This window comes from Elephas maximus, chromosome 7 (assembly GCF_024166365.1).
Source record: "Elephas maximus indicus isolate mEleMax1 chromosome 7, mEleMax1 primary haplotype, whole genome shotgun sequence".
NCBI classification, from domain to species: domain Eukaryota; kingdom Metazoa; phylum Chordata; class Mammalia; order Proboscidea; family Elephantidae; genus Elephas; species Elephas maximus.
Window position 1 is genome coordinate 65,021,272 of NC_064825.1, and position 16,595 is coordinate 65,037,866.

Consider the following 16,595-nt stretch of genomic DNA (forward strand, 5'->3'; position numbering starts at 1 on the left):
CAGTGTATAAGTGTTCCAATCTCTCCACAGCCTCTCCAACATTTATTATTTTGTGTTTTTTGGATTAACGCCAGCCTTGTTGGAGTGAGACGAAATCTCGTTGTAGTTTTAATCTGCATTTCTCTAATGGCTAATGATCGTGAACATTTCCACATATATCTGTTAGCTACCTGAATGTCTTCTTTAGTGAAGTGTCTATTCATATCTTTTGCCCATTTTTTAATTATTTGTCTTTTTGTGGTTGAGTTTTTGCAGTATCATGTAGATTTTAGACATCAGGCGCTGATGGGAAATGTCATAGCTAAAACCTTTTTCCCAGTCTGTAGGTAGTCTTTTTACTCTTTTGATGAACACTTTGGATGAGCATAGATGTTTGATTTTTAGGAGCTCCCAGTTATCTAGTTTTTCTTCTACATTCCTTATAATGTTTTGTATATACTGTTTATGCCATGTATTAGGGCTCCAAACGTCCCTATTTTTTCTTCCATGATCTTTATCGTTTTAGATTTTATATTTAGGTCTTTGATCCGTTTTGAGTTGGTTTTTGCGCATGGAGCGAGGTATGGGTATTGTTTCATTTTTTTGCAGATGGATATCCAGTTATGCCAGTACCATTTGTTAAAAAGACTGTCTTTTCCCCATTTAACTGTTTTGGGGCCTTTGTCAAATATCAACAGCTCATATGTGGATGGATTTATGTCTGGATTCTCAATTCTCTTCCATTGGTCCATGTATCTGTTGTTGTACCAGTACCAGGCTGTTTTGACTACTGTGGCAGTATAACAGGTTCTAAAATCAGGTAAAGTAAGGCCTCCCACTTTGTTCCTTTTTTTCAAGAATGCCTTATTTATCCAGGGCCTCTTTCCCTTGCATATGAAGTTGGTGATTTGTTTTTCCATCTCATTAAGGAATGTCGTTGGGATTTGGATAGGAATTGCATTAAATGTATAGATTGCTTTTGGTAGAATAGACATTTTTATAATGTTAAGTCTTCCTATCCACGAGCAAGGTATGTTCTTCCACTTATGTAGGTCTTTTTTGGTTTCTTGCAGAAGTGTACTGTAGTTTTCTTTGTATAAGTCTTTTACATCTCTGGTAAGATTTATTCCTAAGTATTTTATCTTCTTGGGGGCTACTGTAAATGGCATTGATTTGGTGATTTCCTCTTCGATGTTCTTTTTGTTGGTGTAGAGGAATCCAACTGATTTTTGTATGTTTATTTTGTAACCCGATACTCTGCTGAACTCTTCTATTAGTTTTGGTAGTTTTCTGGAGGATTCCTTAGGGTTTTCTGTGTATAAGATCATGTTGTCTGCAAATAGAGATACTTTTACTTCTTCCTTGCCAATCTGGATGCCCTTTATTTCTTTATCTAGCCTAATTGCTCTGGCTAGGACTTCCAGCACAATGTTGAATAAGAGTGGTGATAAAGGGCATACTTGTCCGGTTCCTGATCTCAGTGGGAATGTTTTCAGGCTCTCTCCATTTAGGGTGATGTTGGCTGTTGGCTTTGTATAAACGTCCTTCATCATGCTGAAGAATTTTCCTTCTATTCCTATTTTGCTGAGAGTTTTTATCATGAATGAGTGTTGAACTCTGTCAAATGCCTTTTCTGCATCAGTTGATAAAATCATGTGATTCTTGTCTTTTGTTTTATTTATGTGGTGGATTACATTAATTGTTTTTCTAATGTTGAACCATCCCTGCATACCTGGTATGAATCCCACTTGGTCATGGTGAATTATTTTTTGGATATGTTGTTGAATTCTATTGGCTAGAATTTTGCTGAGGATTTTTGCATCTACATTCATGAGGGATATAGGTCTGTAATTTTCTTTTCTTGTGGTGTCTTTATCTGGTTTTGGTATCAGGGATATGGTGGCTTCATAGAATGAGTTTGGTAATATTCCGTCCTTTTCTATGCTCTGAAATACCTTTAGTAGTAGTGGTGTTAACTCTTCTCTGAAAGTTTGGTAGAACTCTGCAGTGAAGCCGTCTGGACCAGGGTTTTTTTTGTTGGGAGTTTTTTGATTACCTTATCAATCTCTTCTTTTGTTATGGGTCTATTCAGTTGTTCTACCTCTATTTGTGCTAGTTTAGGTAGGTAGTGTGTTTCTAGGAATTCATCCATTTCTTCTAGGTTTTCAAATTTGTTTGAGTATAGTTTTTCATGGTAATCTGATACGATTCTTTTAATTTCAGTTGGGTCTGTTGTAATATCGCCCCTCTCATTTCTTCTTTGGGTTATTTGCTTCCTCTCCTGGTTTTCTTTTGTCAGTTTGGCCAGTGGTTTATGAATTTTGTTGATTTTTTCCAAAAAACCAGCTTTTGGTCTTGTTAATTCTTTCAATTGTTTTTCTGTTTTCATTTTTATTATTTGTTTTCTTCTGGTGCCTGTGGGTTTCTTTTGTTGCTCTCTTTCTATTTGTTCAAGTTGTAGGGATAATTCTTTCATTTGGGCCCTTTCTTCTTCTTAGATGTGTGCACTGATTGATATAAATTGGCCTCTGAGCACCACTTTTGCTGTGTCCCAAAGGTTCTGATAGGAAGTGTTTTCATTCTCATTGGATTCTATGAATTTCTTTATTCCATACTTAATGTCTTCCATTATCCAGTCTCTTTTGAACAGGGTATTGTTCAGTTTCCAAGTGTTTGATTTCTTTTCCCTGCTTTTCCTGTTATTGATTTCCACTTTTATGGCCTTATGGTCAGAGAAGATGCTTTGAAATATTTCAGTGTTTTGGATTCTGCTAAGGCTTGCTTTATGACCTAATACGTGGTCTATCCTAGAGAATGTTCCATGTTCACTAGAAAGGAAAGTATACTTGGTTGCTGTTGGGTGGAGTGTTCTGTACATGTGTACAAGGTCACGTCGGTTGATTGTGGCATTTAGATCTTCTGTGTCTCTATTGAGCTTCTTTCTGGATGTCCTGTCCTTCACCAAAAGTGGTGTGTTGAAGTCTCCTACTATTATTGTGTAGCTGTCTATCTCACTTTTCAATGCTGATAGAGTTTGTTTTATGTATCTTGGAGTCCTGTCATTGGGTGCATAAATATTTAATATGGTTATATCTTCTTGGTGTATTGTCCCTTCAATCATTATATAGTGTCCTTCCTTACCCTTTCTGATGGATTTAACTTTAAAGTCTATTTTGTCAGAAATTAATATTGCCACTCCTGTTGTTTTTTGATTGCTGTTTGCTTGATATATTTTTTTCCATCCTTTGAGTTTTAGTTTGTTTGTGTCTCTAAGTCTAAGGTGTGTCTCTTGGAGGCAGCATGTAGATGGATCTTGTTTTTTAATCCATTCTGCCACTCTCTGTCTCTTTATTGGTGCATTTAGTCCATTTACATTCAGGGTAATTATGGATAGGTATGAATTTAGTGCTATTATTTTCATGTCTTTTCTTGTGTGTTGACAGTTTCTTTTTCCCACTTGATTTTATGTGCTGAGTAGATTTTCTTTATATACTGTCCTTTCCTCATATTTATTGTTGTTGATTTTGTTCCTGCTGAGTCTATATTTTTCCCTTGTATTTTATTTTGTTGAGTAGGATAGTTTGTCTCCTTTGTGGTTACCTTATTATTTACCCCTATTTTTCTAAATTTAAACTTAGCTTTTATTTCTTTTGTATTGCCGTATCTTCCTCTCCATATGGAAGGTGTATGATTACATTTCTTAGTCCCTCTTTATTATTTTAATGTCTTCTTTTATATAATAACATTGCTGTTGCCCTGTTTTGGGCTTTTTTTTTTTTTTTTTAAATAATCTTGCTTTGTTTTTTTGGATTTCCCTGTCTGGGTTGACTTCTGGTTGCTCTGCCCAGTGTTCTAGTCTTGGGTTAATAGCTGATGTTATTGATTTTCTAACCAAAGAACTCCCTTTAGTATTTCTTGTAGTTTTGGTTTGCTTTTTATGACTTCCCTCAACTTTTGTTTATCTGGAAATATCTTAATTTCACCTTCATATTTAAGAGACAGTTTTGATGGATATATGATTCTTGGCAGGCAATTTTTTAAAAATATGTCATCCCATTGCCTTCTTGTGTGCATGGTTTCTGCTGAGTAGCCGGAGCTTATTCTTATTGGCTCTCCTTTGTAGGTGACTTTTCGTTTATCCCTCACGGCTCTTATAATTCTTTCTTTATCTTTGGTTTTGGCAAGCTTGATTATAATATGTCTTGGTGACTTTCGTCTAAGGTCTACCTAATGTGGAGTTCGATGAGCATCTTGGATAGATATCTTCTCATCTTTCACAATATCAGGGCAGTTTTCTGCCAAGAAATCTTCAACAATTTTTGTATTTTCTGTTATCCCTCCCTGTTCTGGTACTCCAATCACTCGTAGATTATTTCTCTTGATAGAGTTCCACATTATTCTTAAGGTTTCTTCATTTTTTAAAATTCTTTTATATGATTTTTCTTCAAATATATTAGTGCCAAGTGAGTTATCTTTGAGTTCAGAAATTCTAGCTTCCACTTGCTCAATTCTGCTCCTCTGACTTTCTACTGAGTTTTCTAATTCTGTAATTTTATTGTTAATCTTCTGAATTTCTGATTGCTGTCTGTCTATGGACTTTTCCAGCTTATTAAACTTTTCATTATGTTCCTGAATAATGTTTCTAATTTCTCCATTGCTTTATCTGTGTGTTCCTTGGCTTGTTCTGCTTATTGCCTCACTTCCTTCCTGATGTCTTGAAGGGTTCTGTATATTAAACTTTTGTATTCTGCATCTGGTAATTCCAGGAATGCACTTTCATCTAGAATATCCCTGGATTCTTTGTTTTGAGAGTCTGTTGAGGTGAGCATTGTCTGTTTCTTTATGTGACTTGATATTGACTGTTGTCTCCGAGCCATCCATAAGTTATTGTATTTTGTTTATGCTTGCTTACTGTGTCGTAGCTTCTTGCTTTGTTTTGTTTTGGTATACCTCTTTGGTTTGCCTGAGTGAGCTAGCTTGATTATTTTCGCCTTTGGAGCTCTGGTGTCCTGTTCCCAGATGGCTAGAGCTGTTATCAGGTATATCAGTCTAGGAGTGCATTCAGTTTTCTTGTATGAATGCAGCTCAGGTTTCCAGGTAGCTGATATCAAGTGTGTGGTACAGGTTCTGTCCTGCAGTCTTAGAGGGGCAGGGGTGATTGGCGTATATACTGGTATCTGATTGCAGTAGGGAGTCACGCTCTGAACGAGGCAGGGGGCTAAGAACTGACCCCCAGGTGTCTCTGAGGAAAACGCGTTTCTGTTCCCTAGAGCGTGCTGGTGGGTGGGTTCTGCAGAGGGACCATGGGCACCCAAAGTTTTTCGTTGCAAGGACTGGGAGGTACCAGTTATCCTTGGACCCCTGCTGCGGGTGGCTTGGTGACCTAAGTGGAGCTACCAGTCCTTAGGTCCCTGATGTGGGTAGGTGAGGACCTTGTTTAATAGGCAAAGCAATGTCAAACGTCAAACACCCACCTCTTCACCACACAACTGAAATGGTTGGAGTTTGCCAACAAGGGCCTATTCTCCTGAAATAGGCCCACACAGGTCCATGGAGAAGGGAAAGGTGCTTAAGGTCCATGGACGGTTTATGCCTGGACAGGAGCTGCTTCTGTCCTGAGTTCCCCCGGTTAATGGAGCTAGCAAATTATCCTTTCCCTCCAATTGCAAATTTTTTCCTTCCCCAAAGCTGGGAGGATGGTTGTACGTACTCACCAGGGTCTATCTCAGGCCAGGGATTCAGCCGCTGAAGCTGGCTTGTGGGTCGGGGGGCACGGTAAAATATACGCAAGTACTTAGCTTTTGCCGAGAGCTCCGTTCTCCTCAGGTTTCAGAGGTATGAGTAGGCTGCGTGGCTGGCTGCTTCTGCCTGAGGAAACTGCGGCCTAATGCTAGTCCCAGTCTGCCGCCGCTGCTGCCACTCAGGAAATGGTGCCTAAGGGCTCCCCTTGATTCAGGTCTGGTAACTCCTCTCCACTTCTGGACGGCCTCTTCCTCCCCCTGCCCCTCAGTTCGTTGTGCAAGCTTGCCTTTGATGTTCAGGGCTCCCAGCTTGTCACAAATATACTTGTTTCACTTGTTTTTTCAGTTCTTTGTTGTAAAGAGGGCTCGAAAGAAGCGTCTGTGTATCCACCATCTTGGCTCTGTCCCCTACCCCCAGGGCTCCTTTTGGTAAAGTAGAGGGCCAACAAAAATGATGGAAACCCTCAGTGAGATGGATTAACACAATAACTATAACAAGGGACTCAAACACACTGACTATTGTGAAGATGGCACAGAATTGGGCAACGCTTCAGTGTATTATACATACGGTGGGCATGAGTCAGAGCCAACTCAATAGCAACTAACAACAACATACTGGCCTGACCAACTCCATCTATTAAGTCACTTTAAGAATAAATTTCATAGTATTTTCTAATGAACTTTGGAAATGCTTAGCCTTGACAGACAAATAAAAGATAAAAATAGGAAAAGTATATATCCAATATCTAGCTTTATCAAATCTTAACCATATTTGCCTTGTGCATTTTCTTCTCTCTCTCGCTCCGTTTCTCTTTTCAAAAATAGCATCTACAACATTATAGATTTGGTTGAAACTCAGTACGTTCCTCTTCTTGATCCCATTTTTCTTTTATCCTGGGGGTAATACCTATCCTTAATTAGGTATATGTCATTATCATTTATTTTTTATACTTATATATCATATACCCATAAACAATATACAGGATTATACTGCACATTTTATTTTATCCTTCACTGATGCTTTTCAAAGCATACAACTCATATTTCATCTATTTGTATAATATTTAACTAAACTATGTAATTTTTATGTAATTAATTGGGACAAAGCACAACTGGCTCTTTGTAAACATACAGTTCTATTAGTATGGGCAGAAGTGAGTGGCCTAAAAGCAATGAGTTGTAGGATATTGTGTTCATTAGTCAGTGGGATTTACAGAATTGTGAGTAATCCAGTTAGTTAAATGTAGCTGATTTCGAGCATTTACTATAGTTTTTTCTGTTTTATTATCTGATACTCTGAGCTTAAATAGCACAAGTAGGCTCAGATTCAGAATGGTCTAAATCTCTTCTGGGTTGTTCAGAAGATCTAGGCACACAATTTCTGCACAAGAAGTATATTCTCTCACAAGCATTGTGCATTATTCATTTAATGGTAAGTACACGGATATCCACTGGAAAAATTTTTTTCCATTTTTCTATATGTTTGAAAATTTTCATAATAAAATGTCATGAAAAAATGAGAGCATCAGTCCAGGAGTTAGTATCCAAGTAATAGGAGTTCCAGAAAGAGAAAGAAAAAATTGAGAAGAGAAAATAAGAATATTTTAATATTTCTTAGAACCAGAGTATGGATTTTCAGATTGGAACAGCCATGTAATGTCTAGCGCAATGAATAAAAGAAGACCCACATCAAGACATATCATCATGAACACATTACCCTTAAAGGGGAAGCCCTACAAGGTAGGTAGCAGAGAGAGAAAAATGGACCAAATACAAGGCATCAGAAATCAGAATGGTCTTCTTAACAGGTGGGGGTGTGTATGTGTGTGGAAGGCAAAGAGGGGAGAAAGGAGAGAAAGGGGAAAACAGACTGTCAGAGACTATTTTGATGACAAAGAGAATTTGGAGAAATCTAGATGGAAAATACAATTAGTAAGCTCTGATTTTAAGTGATTTTTAACTGGAATTTTTATTACCAATAATACTGAATCTAAGAAAAATGAATTTTTATCTATTTTTGTACTTCTTACTAGATGAAGGCAGACACTATAGTACTATTGAATTATAATTTTGTTGTACATCTTTTTCTTCCTTATTTTCCATCTACTTAACTTTTTTAGAGACCAATAAATAAATAAATAAAAATTTATTAACAGGGTTATGAAAAGCAAAGTAATCCTTGAAAGCATTTCTTATAAATGACAAACATCTTGGGGCCCAAATTTCCAAATTTCACCAAAGTTTTTGACTCAATAACGTAAGACTCTTGTCAATGACCAAATAAAGACTTAAATTGTAGGTTGTACCCACCAACCACTCTGCGGGAGAAAGATGTGACAGTCTGTTTTCATAAAGACTACAGCCTTGGAAATCCTACAGGACAGTTCCACTCCGAGTAGGGACTGACTTGATGGCAGTGAATTTGGTTTTGCTTTGGATCCATGGTATAGTCAACTGTGGGTACATTTAAACTGCAACTGTTACTTCAGGGTCTATATTTTCTAAGGGTTTTATTTTGAAACTGTGATCTTCAGAGAGGGAGTGAGGGACAGTTACTGTGATTCACTGAGGTTGTATCCACAAAAAGTGGAGGTCACAGAGAGGTAAATACTGTGATTGGACCTTGAATGGTTCCTGATTTATAGAATATTCTCAGATGGAGTCACCTATAGCTCAAGTTAATTACGATGATAACACTTTCTTGACTTGATGTGCAATCTGACAGAGGTAGACCAACTTATTTTGAAACTTAGTATCATAAGCTCACTATATACGATGAAGGAAGAAATTTTATTTCTTGAGCAGAAATATGCCCCCTTTAGTTCTGCTGGAAACCCTGGTGGTGTAAGCGGTTAAAGCCTACGGCTGCTAACCAAAAGGTCGGCAGTTCAAATACACCAGGCACTCCTTGGAAACTCTATGGGGCAGTTCTACTCTGTCCTACGGGGTCTCTATGAGTCGGAATTGACTCGACAGCAATGGGTTTGGGTTTGGTTTAGTTCTGTTGCTTATTTATTTTCCTTCTTAAAAATTTTTGTTTAATTGTGCTTTAGGTGAAAGGAAACTCTGGTGGCATAGCTGTTGAGAGCTACAGCTGCTAACCAAAAGGTCCACAGTTTGAATCCACCAGGTGCTCCTCGGAACCTCTATGGGGCAGTTCTACTCCGTCCTATAGGGTTGCTATGAGTCAGAATTGGCTCAATGGCAATGGAGTTTTTTTTTTTTTTTGGCATTAGGTGAAGGTTTATAGCACAAATTACCTTGTTTATTTTGGAACAATTCATTGAAACTGAGTCTCTAGAACCTAAGAATAGGGTTGCTATGAGTTGGAATCGACTTGACAGCACTGGGTTTGGTTTTTGTTTTTTTATGGTAGCTATTTTTTTTTAATTATTATTACTTTTTTTAATTACAGCTGAGACAACCCTGCAGCAATAGTACTAACAAACAATATTTTATGAATGGATGGTGGGTAGATATACACACCAAGAGGTGTGGGAGGATATATGGGAACATACCCACTGGCAAATATAGGTTTGGTGGTAGATATTTCTACATACATGATTGTTAGGCGCGGCTCATATATAGCGCACAAGGGGGTAAAGTCAGGCAAACCTCTTAGACGTAATCAAACACCTCGTGGGATGAATTTCCTAGGTTAGAAGACAAAGGACCTCAGACTTGGACATCTATGTCAATTGGCACAATATAGAACATAAAGTCAATGTTCTGCATTTTACTTTGGTGAGTAGTGTATGGGGCCTTAAAATCTTTCGAGTGGCCATCTAAGATACAACTATGGGTCTCTTCTCCTCTGGAGACAGGGAGAGTGAAAGAGACCAAAGACTCAAGGAAGTAATGAGTCCAAAGGACTAAACAGACCATATGAACCACAGACTACACAATCCTGAGACCAGAAGAACTAGATGGTTTCCAGCTACCAACTGTTCTGACCGGGATCACAGCAGAGGGTTCTGGACAGTGCCGGGGAAAATTATAGAACAAAAAAATCAAATTCACAAAAAAGACTGGGCTTGCTTGTCTGACAAAGACTAGAGGAACCCCGAGACTATGGCCCTAAGATACCCTTCTGAACTGGAAATGAAGCTGTTCCCGGGGACTACCTCCCAGCCAAACAGTAGACAAGCACATAAGATAAAGAATAACACCCGAGAGGAACATACTCCTTAGAACAATCAATTATAAGACGAGACAGCAGGAAGGAGTAGATAATCAGGACAAAAGAAAATGGGAAAACCAAGGCAGAAATGGGGAGAGTGCTGATACATTGTGGGAAATGAAATCAAGGTCATGAAACACTTTATATACAAACTACTGAATGGGAGACTAATTTGCTCTGTAAACTTTTGCCTAAAGCACAATTAAAAAACAAACAAACACACTGAGCCTGAGCCTCTAGATTGAAGAACAAGCTGTTGGCTTGGTAATCACTTCCCAGGAAAAATTATCTCATTGAAACATACAGACTGAGTCACAGTTATCAAAATGTCTGCATGAGTGCCAACAACTACAGCTAGAATTCTAGAAAAAAAAAAAAATGGTAGCAATTAGCTGGCTAAAAATAGTCAAGACAGGTCTAATGCTAAGAATAAATAGTTATAAAGATATATTAAACTATTCTAGGACTGGAGATTGTCTTCAAGTTCCAGGGAATCATTTCCCACTTCCAAGCTTTCAGGAACACCATAAAACTCATCCCCCAACTTCTTCACACTCCTCCACCCCCCAATTCCTTGCAGTCCTCTCTGCTCAGCTATTAATGTCCAAAATTTTACTAATGCTGTTTCCTTCTTACAGTTTAAGGTCTAATTCTTACTAAAAAGTAGATATTCCTGCAGGTTGGGGGATACCTTTACCCAGTTGGCCACAATTAAATACAAAAGAAGGCTTTGAGATTAGATTTTCATAACCAGGTGGAAAGAGGAGTCATGAGGGAATTGGAAGGCTAAAGAAGGAGAAAAGAAGAGGACCAGTGAAGTTGGCAAAGGATGTGGAACAAGGCTGGGGAAGTCATATGTTTTCCTAATTTGCCTGGTCAACCTTCCCTAGGAGGTCTGGTTTCGATACTTGGAATGCGCTGCAAAGGGTTCCCGACTCATGAAGGAATGAGAAGCATTCAAATTTAGCCTACGAGATTTTTCTGCCTATCATCAAATGCTTGCAGAAGCAGGTACATCTGCTGGTGTGAGTGCACAGGTGTGAGAGTATACAGGCACACAGAAAATATAACATTATATTTACATCACTTGCTTTGAAGTACAGACACAGTTTAATTTTTTCATTTTCACATGGGTATGCTGAGACTGAAGTAAAAGGACAAAACCAAGGTCACACAGCTAGCTAGCATTGAAACCAGAAAGTGGCATTTTGTAATTGTGTAATGTCCTAGGAAACCCTGGTGGTGTAGTGGTTAAGTGCTACGGCTGCTAACCAAAGGGTCGGCAGTTCGAATCCACCAGGTGCTCCTTGTAAACTCTATGGGGCAGTTCTACTCTGTCCCATAGGGTCTGTAGGGTCGCTATGGGTCTGAATTGACTCGACGGCACTGGGTTTGGTTTTTTTTGGTTATAATGTCCTAAATAATGTCACACCTTCCCTTTCTTGACTTCCTGAGTACTACTCCATCCTGTAGGTTTTATTCCTGCAGATGAAAGTAATGTTCTGTGTTCTGAACAAGTTACTGCTTTCTCACTGCCATGATAGAGGCTAGGCTGTTTCCTCCACTTGGAAGCCCTTTTTCCAATCTCTAATGGCTAAAATACTACCCATTCTCCAAGGGCCTATTTAAATGCTCCAAAAAAAATCCAGTGCCATCGAGTGGATTCCGACTCATAGCAACCCTATAGGACAATTTAAATGCTACCTCTTTCAAAATGCCTTCCTTGGTTGTTTCCTCTTTATTTCCTGTCTTATGCAGAGCTTTGTTTATACTTCCCTAACAATTATTTCATTCCGTTTTGTATTACATATAGATAGGGCTACTTTTGCACAAGAATGTGCTGAAATGCCATGTCAGAACCTCCCCCAGAATTGCAGGATAGAACAGCATTCTAAAACCTTGTCTTAAAAAGATTTTTGTTGCCAATGCAGTAAAAGGTAATAACAATAAAGAGTATTAGTATGCTGAATAAAAAAAATGACCACGGTATAAAGAATTTTATAAATAGTACTGTTTTATAAGAAAACATATTGTACAAAATCAATTCCTATATTGTTATTTTCTGCATGCACACTTAGAGATGATAATAAGTTTTTGTTAAAATGCCAACAATTCTTTAGGTTTTCAAAACTAAACATTAAACTATTAATCAAGTAAGTGTAAGTAATTTAAAATACTTGTGTATATAGAGTCCATGTCTGGTATATCTTGGCATCAACTCAAATGCCTAGTTAAAATATCTTAAATATACATATTGGAGGTATGCAAAATGCTAAAAGATTAATTACATATTTTCCGGAGGTTTGCTTCTAAGATTACAATTCTAATTCTAATTTTATTAGCTGGAAACCTTACCTGAGAGTATAATAAAACCAGCTAATTCCTCAAAGTCACTCCAGGCAGTTCTCTGACTTATTTCTGGTAATCCCCCGCCATCAATACTGACACATCCCTATCACTGAGGGTTCCCCCCAGCTTTCATTTTCCTAACGTTTAAACCTCGCTCTGAAAACAAACTCTGTGCTCGTAACATCATGTAAAAATCTATCAGTGACAAATGGGGGCAACTGCAAAGCTGCAGAAATTAAAAACAGACCTCATGGGTTAGGTACAAAATGTTTGCACTTTGGACCTAAAGGGAATTTGCTGAGTCACTGAGTCAAGTATTTATAGCACCACATAATTTATTTTCTGCTGCAATAATTCTGTAATTCAGCAGCTCCCCCACAAATCCCCATCAAATCTACGACTTCTCAAAAATGCTAACAATGCTGACTAATGAGAAGGAAACAGTGCTACCTAAGCGAAATTAAACTGGAAGAGTAACCTATTTATAAAGTTCTCTTTAGGGACAAGTTGTTAATAAAATCTTTGCTTTTGCTACCCACAGAGTCATGAGTTTGACATTTTCCATTCTTCTCTCAATTATGTTATTAAGCTGTACTTCACCAAAAGTTTTCTAGTTCCCATTCTAAGGTCAGAGAGTCCTTGCCCTAAACGAAAACAGTAAGGTCCACTGAAAACCAACATAATCAAGTATGCCCTGTGACTTCCAGAGCAGCAGACCAGAACCCTCCAGGGGCCCTGAGGAGGTAGAGGAGCTCTCTGCTGATCTGGGTTAAAATGCCCAGCATTGTGAAGGGTACTAATCTTTGCTGCTGGCTATCACATATGCATTGTTAGTATATAAAAAGCCATTTAACACAGATCAAGCTAAGCAGAAAGCTCACATATTAAGGTTTTACTTATACCTCACCTGGTGTGAGAGCTACTAAATGGAAGACTTTTGCTTCCAGCTCTATCTGGGACACAGATAGCATGCGGGAGGGGATATAATGTAAGTAATGGGCAGTACAGGATAGCCGTTGAGAATGCTGACATGGGTTGAAATCCTGGCCCTGCCACTAAACTCTGTAAGCAAAGGAATTGTCTCTTTGAAGCAGGTATTCAACTACTATTGAATCCATGTCTTATTTTTCATTCAACGAATATTGTGTACTTACTATGTTCCAGGCACTATGCTATAAAAAATAGGTGCTTTATATTTATCATCTCACTCATCCTTAGTTATTTTCTCCATTTTACAGAAGAAATATCAAAGTTCATAGGGTTTAAATATTTGTTTAGGATATCTCTGGATAGGCCAACATTCAAATACCGATCATTTTGGCCCCAAAGTTCAGGACTTTTTTGTACTATACTACACATTAAGAAGAAGCTAAAGGCTAGAGGGTGCGAAGCTGTCATTCTATTGGTTGTACCTGGCTGTAGTGTGTTTTGTTCTGGCTGTCTAGGGTTTTTAAAAACTTGAGTCACCATTTAAAAATGAAGAGATATTATATAAAATCTAAACTTGCAACTTCTCTTTAAAAACTGAAAGATATGGTAACAACGTTCCTGCATGACAACAACTAGGGGAGCTAAGTAGTGTCTGCCTGCTAAGGGCATGTCCTCTTAAAAAAAAAAAAAATTTTTTTTTTTTTTAGGCCTGCTTAATTCACTTACATTATTTATTTGGCCTCTACAGGCATTTGGCTTGTAACCCCTGCTAAAAGCAAACCATGCCATAGATAATTCTCCATGTGGATCTCTTCCTAAGTGAGCTCATCAACACTTGCAGGCTAAGCCAGCCTCCTACGGTCTCCATTCCCACACTGCTGAAAGTTTCTCAAACACAATCATGTCATATTCCATAGTGATTAGAGAATACTATTAGTCTAAAAGCCTTAACATTCTATGCATTCTATGATTTGATTCCACATTATCTTTCCAGTCACATTCTCCACACTTAATGACTAAGTGGGTTGATGCTACTCTAAAAGGAAGTGTCAGGTGGCCTGCTGTGAAGTTGTGCCCCTTTTTGATAATTTAATCAACTGCCTGGATAACGAGAAGCATGGCTTTCAAATGTAAGTATGAGGAGAATAGGGAATATTTATAATTTATTTACAACCATCCATTCAAGGGACATGTGTACCTTGATCCTTTTGCTGCCAACAGAAGCCTTTGGCAAGTGCTCATCATGGGAAGCAAACAGACCTGGGCTCAATGGTGGTTTTAAGATTATATAAATGTCAGTCATAAAAATAAAGGTACTAACACTGCTTTGCCTTTTTACAGCAAAGTAAGCATTCCTAAAGCAGTTTTGGATATAGAATCTCTCTTTTCTTAAGATCAAGAAGAAAAACAATGGCAGATAAAAGATAGGAATGAATTAAAGCAATGTTTACAATTTGGACAGAAGACTGCACAGCACAGGCACGTAAGGATAAATTATACTATAAGCACTGTTTTCACAGCACCAAAGATGTGTTCGGCATTTTTCTGCGGGCGGGGATGGTAACTCTAAAATATACTGTCACATATAAGATTTAAAGCAACTGAAAGTAAAGAGCATACAGTTGTGCTAGGAAGAACAAATAACTGCTAATTGTGACACAGCACCCCACTATGCATTTTTATTAAAAAAAAAAATCTTTTTTATGGCTGTTAATTTCAAATAAGATGATATAGTCCAGATAAGTGTTTTTTCCCCTCAACCGTTCTAAAGGATTCAAATTCCACTTGTGAACTGATTTTTCATGATAACACTTTGGCATGTGGCATGCCCAGATGTCAGCTGCAATGCACTTCCCAGAAGTCATGTCAGCTTCAATTAACTTCCTTCGATGGAAAAGATTACAGATTTTAGCTTTGGCCAAGCAGAGTTTCTGCAACTACTGTCTAGCCCTCCCCCCTCCTTAAATGAATATATTTGTTTCTGTAGCTTTGTTTTGCAGCTTTTCCATAGCTTTCCTGTAACACCACAGATCTGTATAACATAATAAGTCAAGTCATCAAACATGCAATTGCAAAACCAATGACAGCAAATGGACAATTCCAGTCCAATACAAATGTCCCCTTAACTTGAACGACTGCAAAAATGCAAATGACTTGGCAGAGAACATTTCAGAAAAAGCATTCTAGGGATTGCCTGAGTAAAAACAAATCTCTTGATTATTAATCTCTCGGAATTCTGAATCAGTTCCTTCATTGTTATTTTATTTAAAATATCTTACAAAATTCACAGGTACTGGGATGAAGCTAGTGAAGTTTTGACTGTATGCATGAAGAACAATAATTGTTAATGGAAACACAATACCCTGAATCACAGAGGCAACAGCAAACTTTGGCAGCTATTTGTAATATATGCAGTAATTTAGCATGGGACCATTGATTCCATATATGGTGTTTTATTTTGGTGAAGCTTCTAATAATAAATTAAAACAAACAAATACGTTGCCTTCGAGTTGATTACAACTCATGGCAACTTCTTGTGTTACAGAGTAGAGCTGCTCCATAGGGTTTTCTTGGCTGTTATATTTATAGAAGCAGTTTGCCAGGCCTTTCTTCAGTGGAGCAGCTGGGTGGGTTTGGACTGCCAACCTTCTGGTTAGCAGCAGATCACAAACCACTTGTGCCATCCAGCCTCCTGAAACCTCTAATACAGTGCTTAAAAATATCTTCTCTTACACTAATAGATACTTATTTAAATAAAAAGATGTAATTTTTTTGCATGCTCCACTACAAAGTCAGTAAGATATTGCATAATTCATGTTGGTTCCCTCCTCCCAGCACCGACAACAGCGCTGGAGTTCACAAAGATCTACAAAATAATAATAGTAGCAAATACTTTCATAGTACCTACTCTGTAGCAGTGTTTCTGTTACCTGTTGCTGCTTCAAAAAACATCCCAAAACTTAGGGCTTAAAACAATCATTTTATTATTTCTCATTAGGTCTGGGGACTGACTGATGTTTAGAAGAATGGCTTTAAATTCAGACTAAACTCCACTGCCATCCAGTCAATTCCAACTCATAGCGACCCCATAAGACAGCAGAACTGCCCCATAGAGTTTCCAAGGCTGTAATCTTTATGGAAGTCAACTGTCACATCTTTCTCCCATGGATGCTGGTGGTTCCAACTGCTGACCTTTTGGTTAACAGCTGAGCACTTGACCACTGTGCCACAAAGGCTCCTCCTGGACTCAGACTACCTAGTTTAAATCCCTTGGGTAAGTTACTTAATCTTTCTATGCTTTAGTTCTCTTATCTGTAAAATGAAGGCAAAAGGAGAATTTTTATCTCCTAACCTCTCAAAGTTATGATTAAGAGGATTAAGTATCATGATACATGTAGACTGCTTAGTGTAGTGTC

The 16,595-nt window shown here is 38.0% G+C and overlaps 1 protein-coding gene across 7 annotated transcripts in view; it reads right to left on the reverse strand.

The window, feature by feature from the left end:
* The window catches only part of SBF2 (SET binding factor 2), a 519,656-nt gene that overhangs the window by 108,681 nt on the left and 394,380 nt on the right, over nucleotides 1-16,595 (reverse strand). The window lies entirely within an intron of this gene.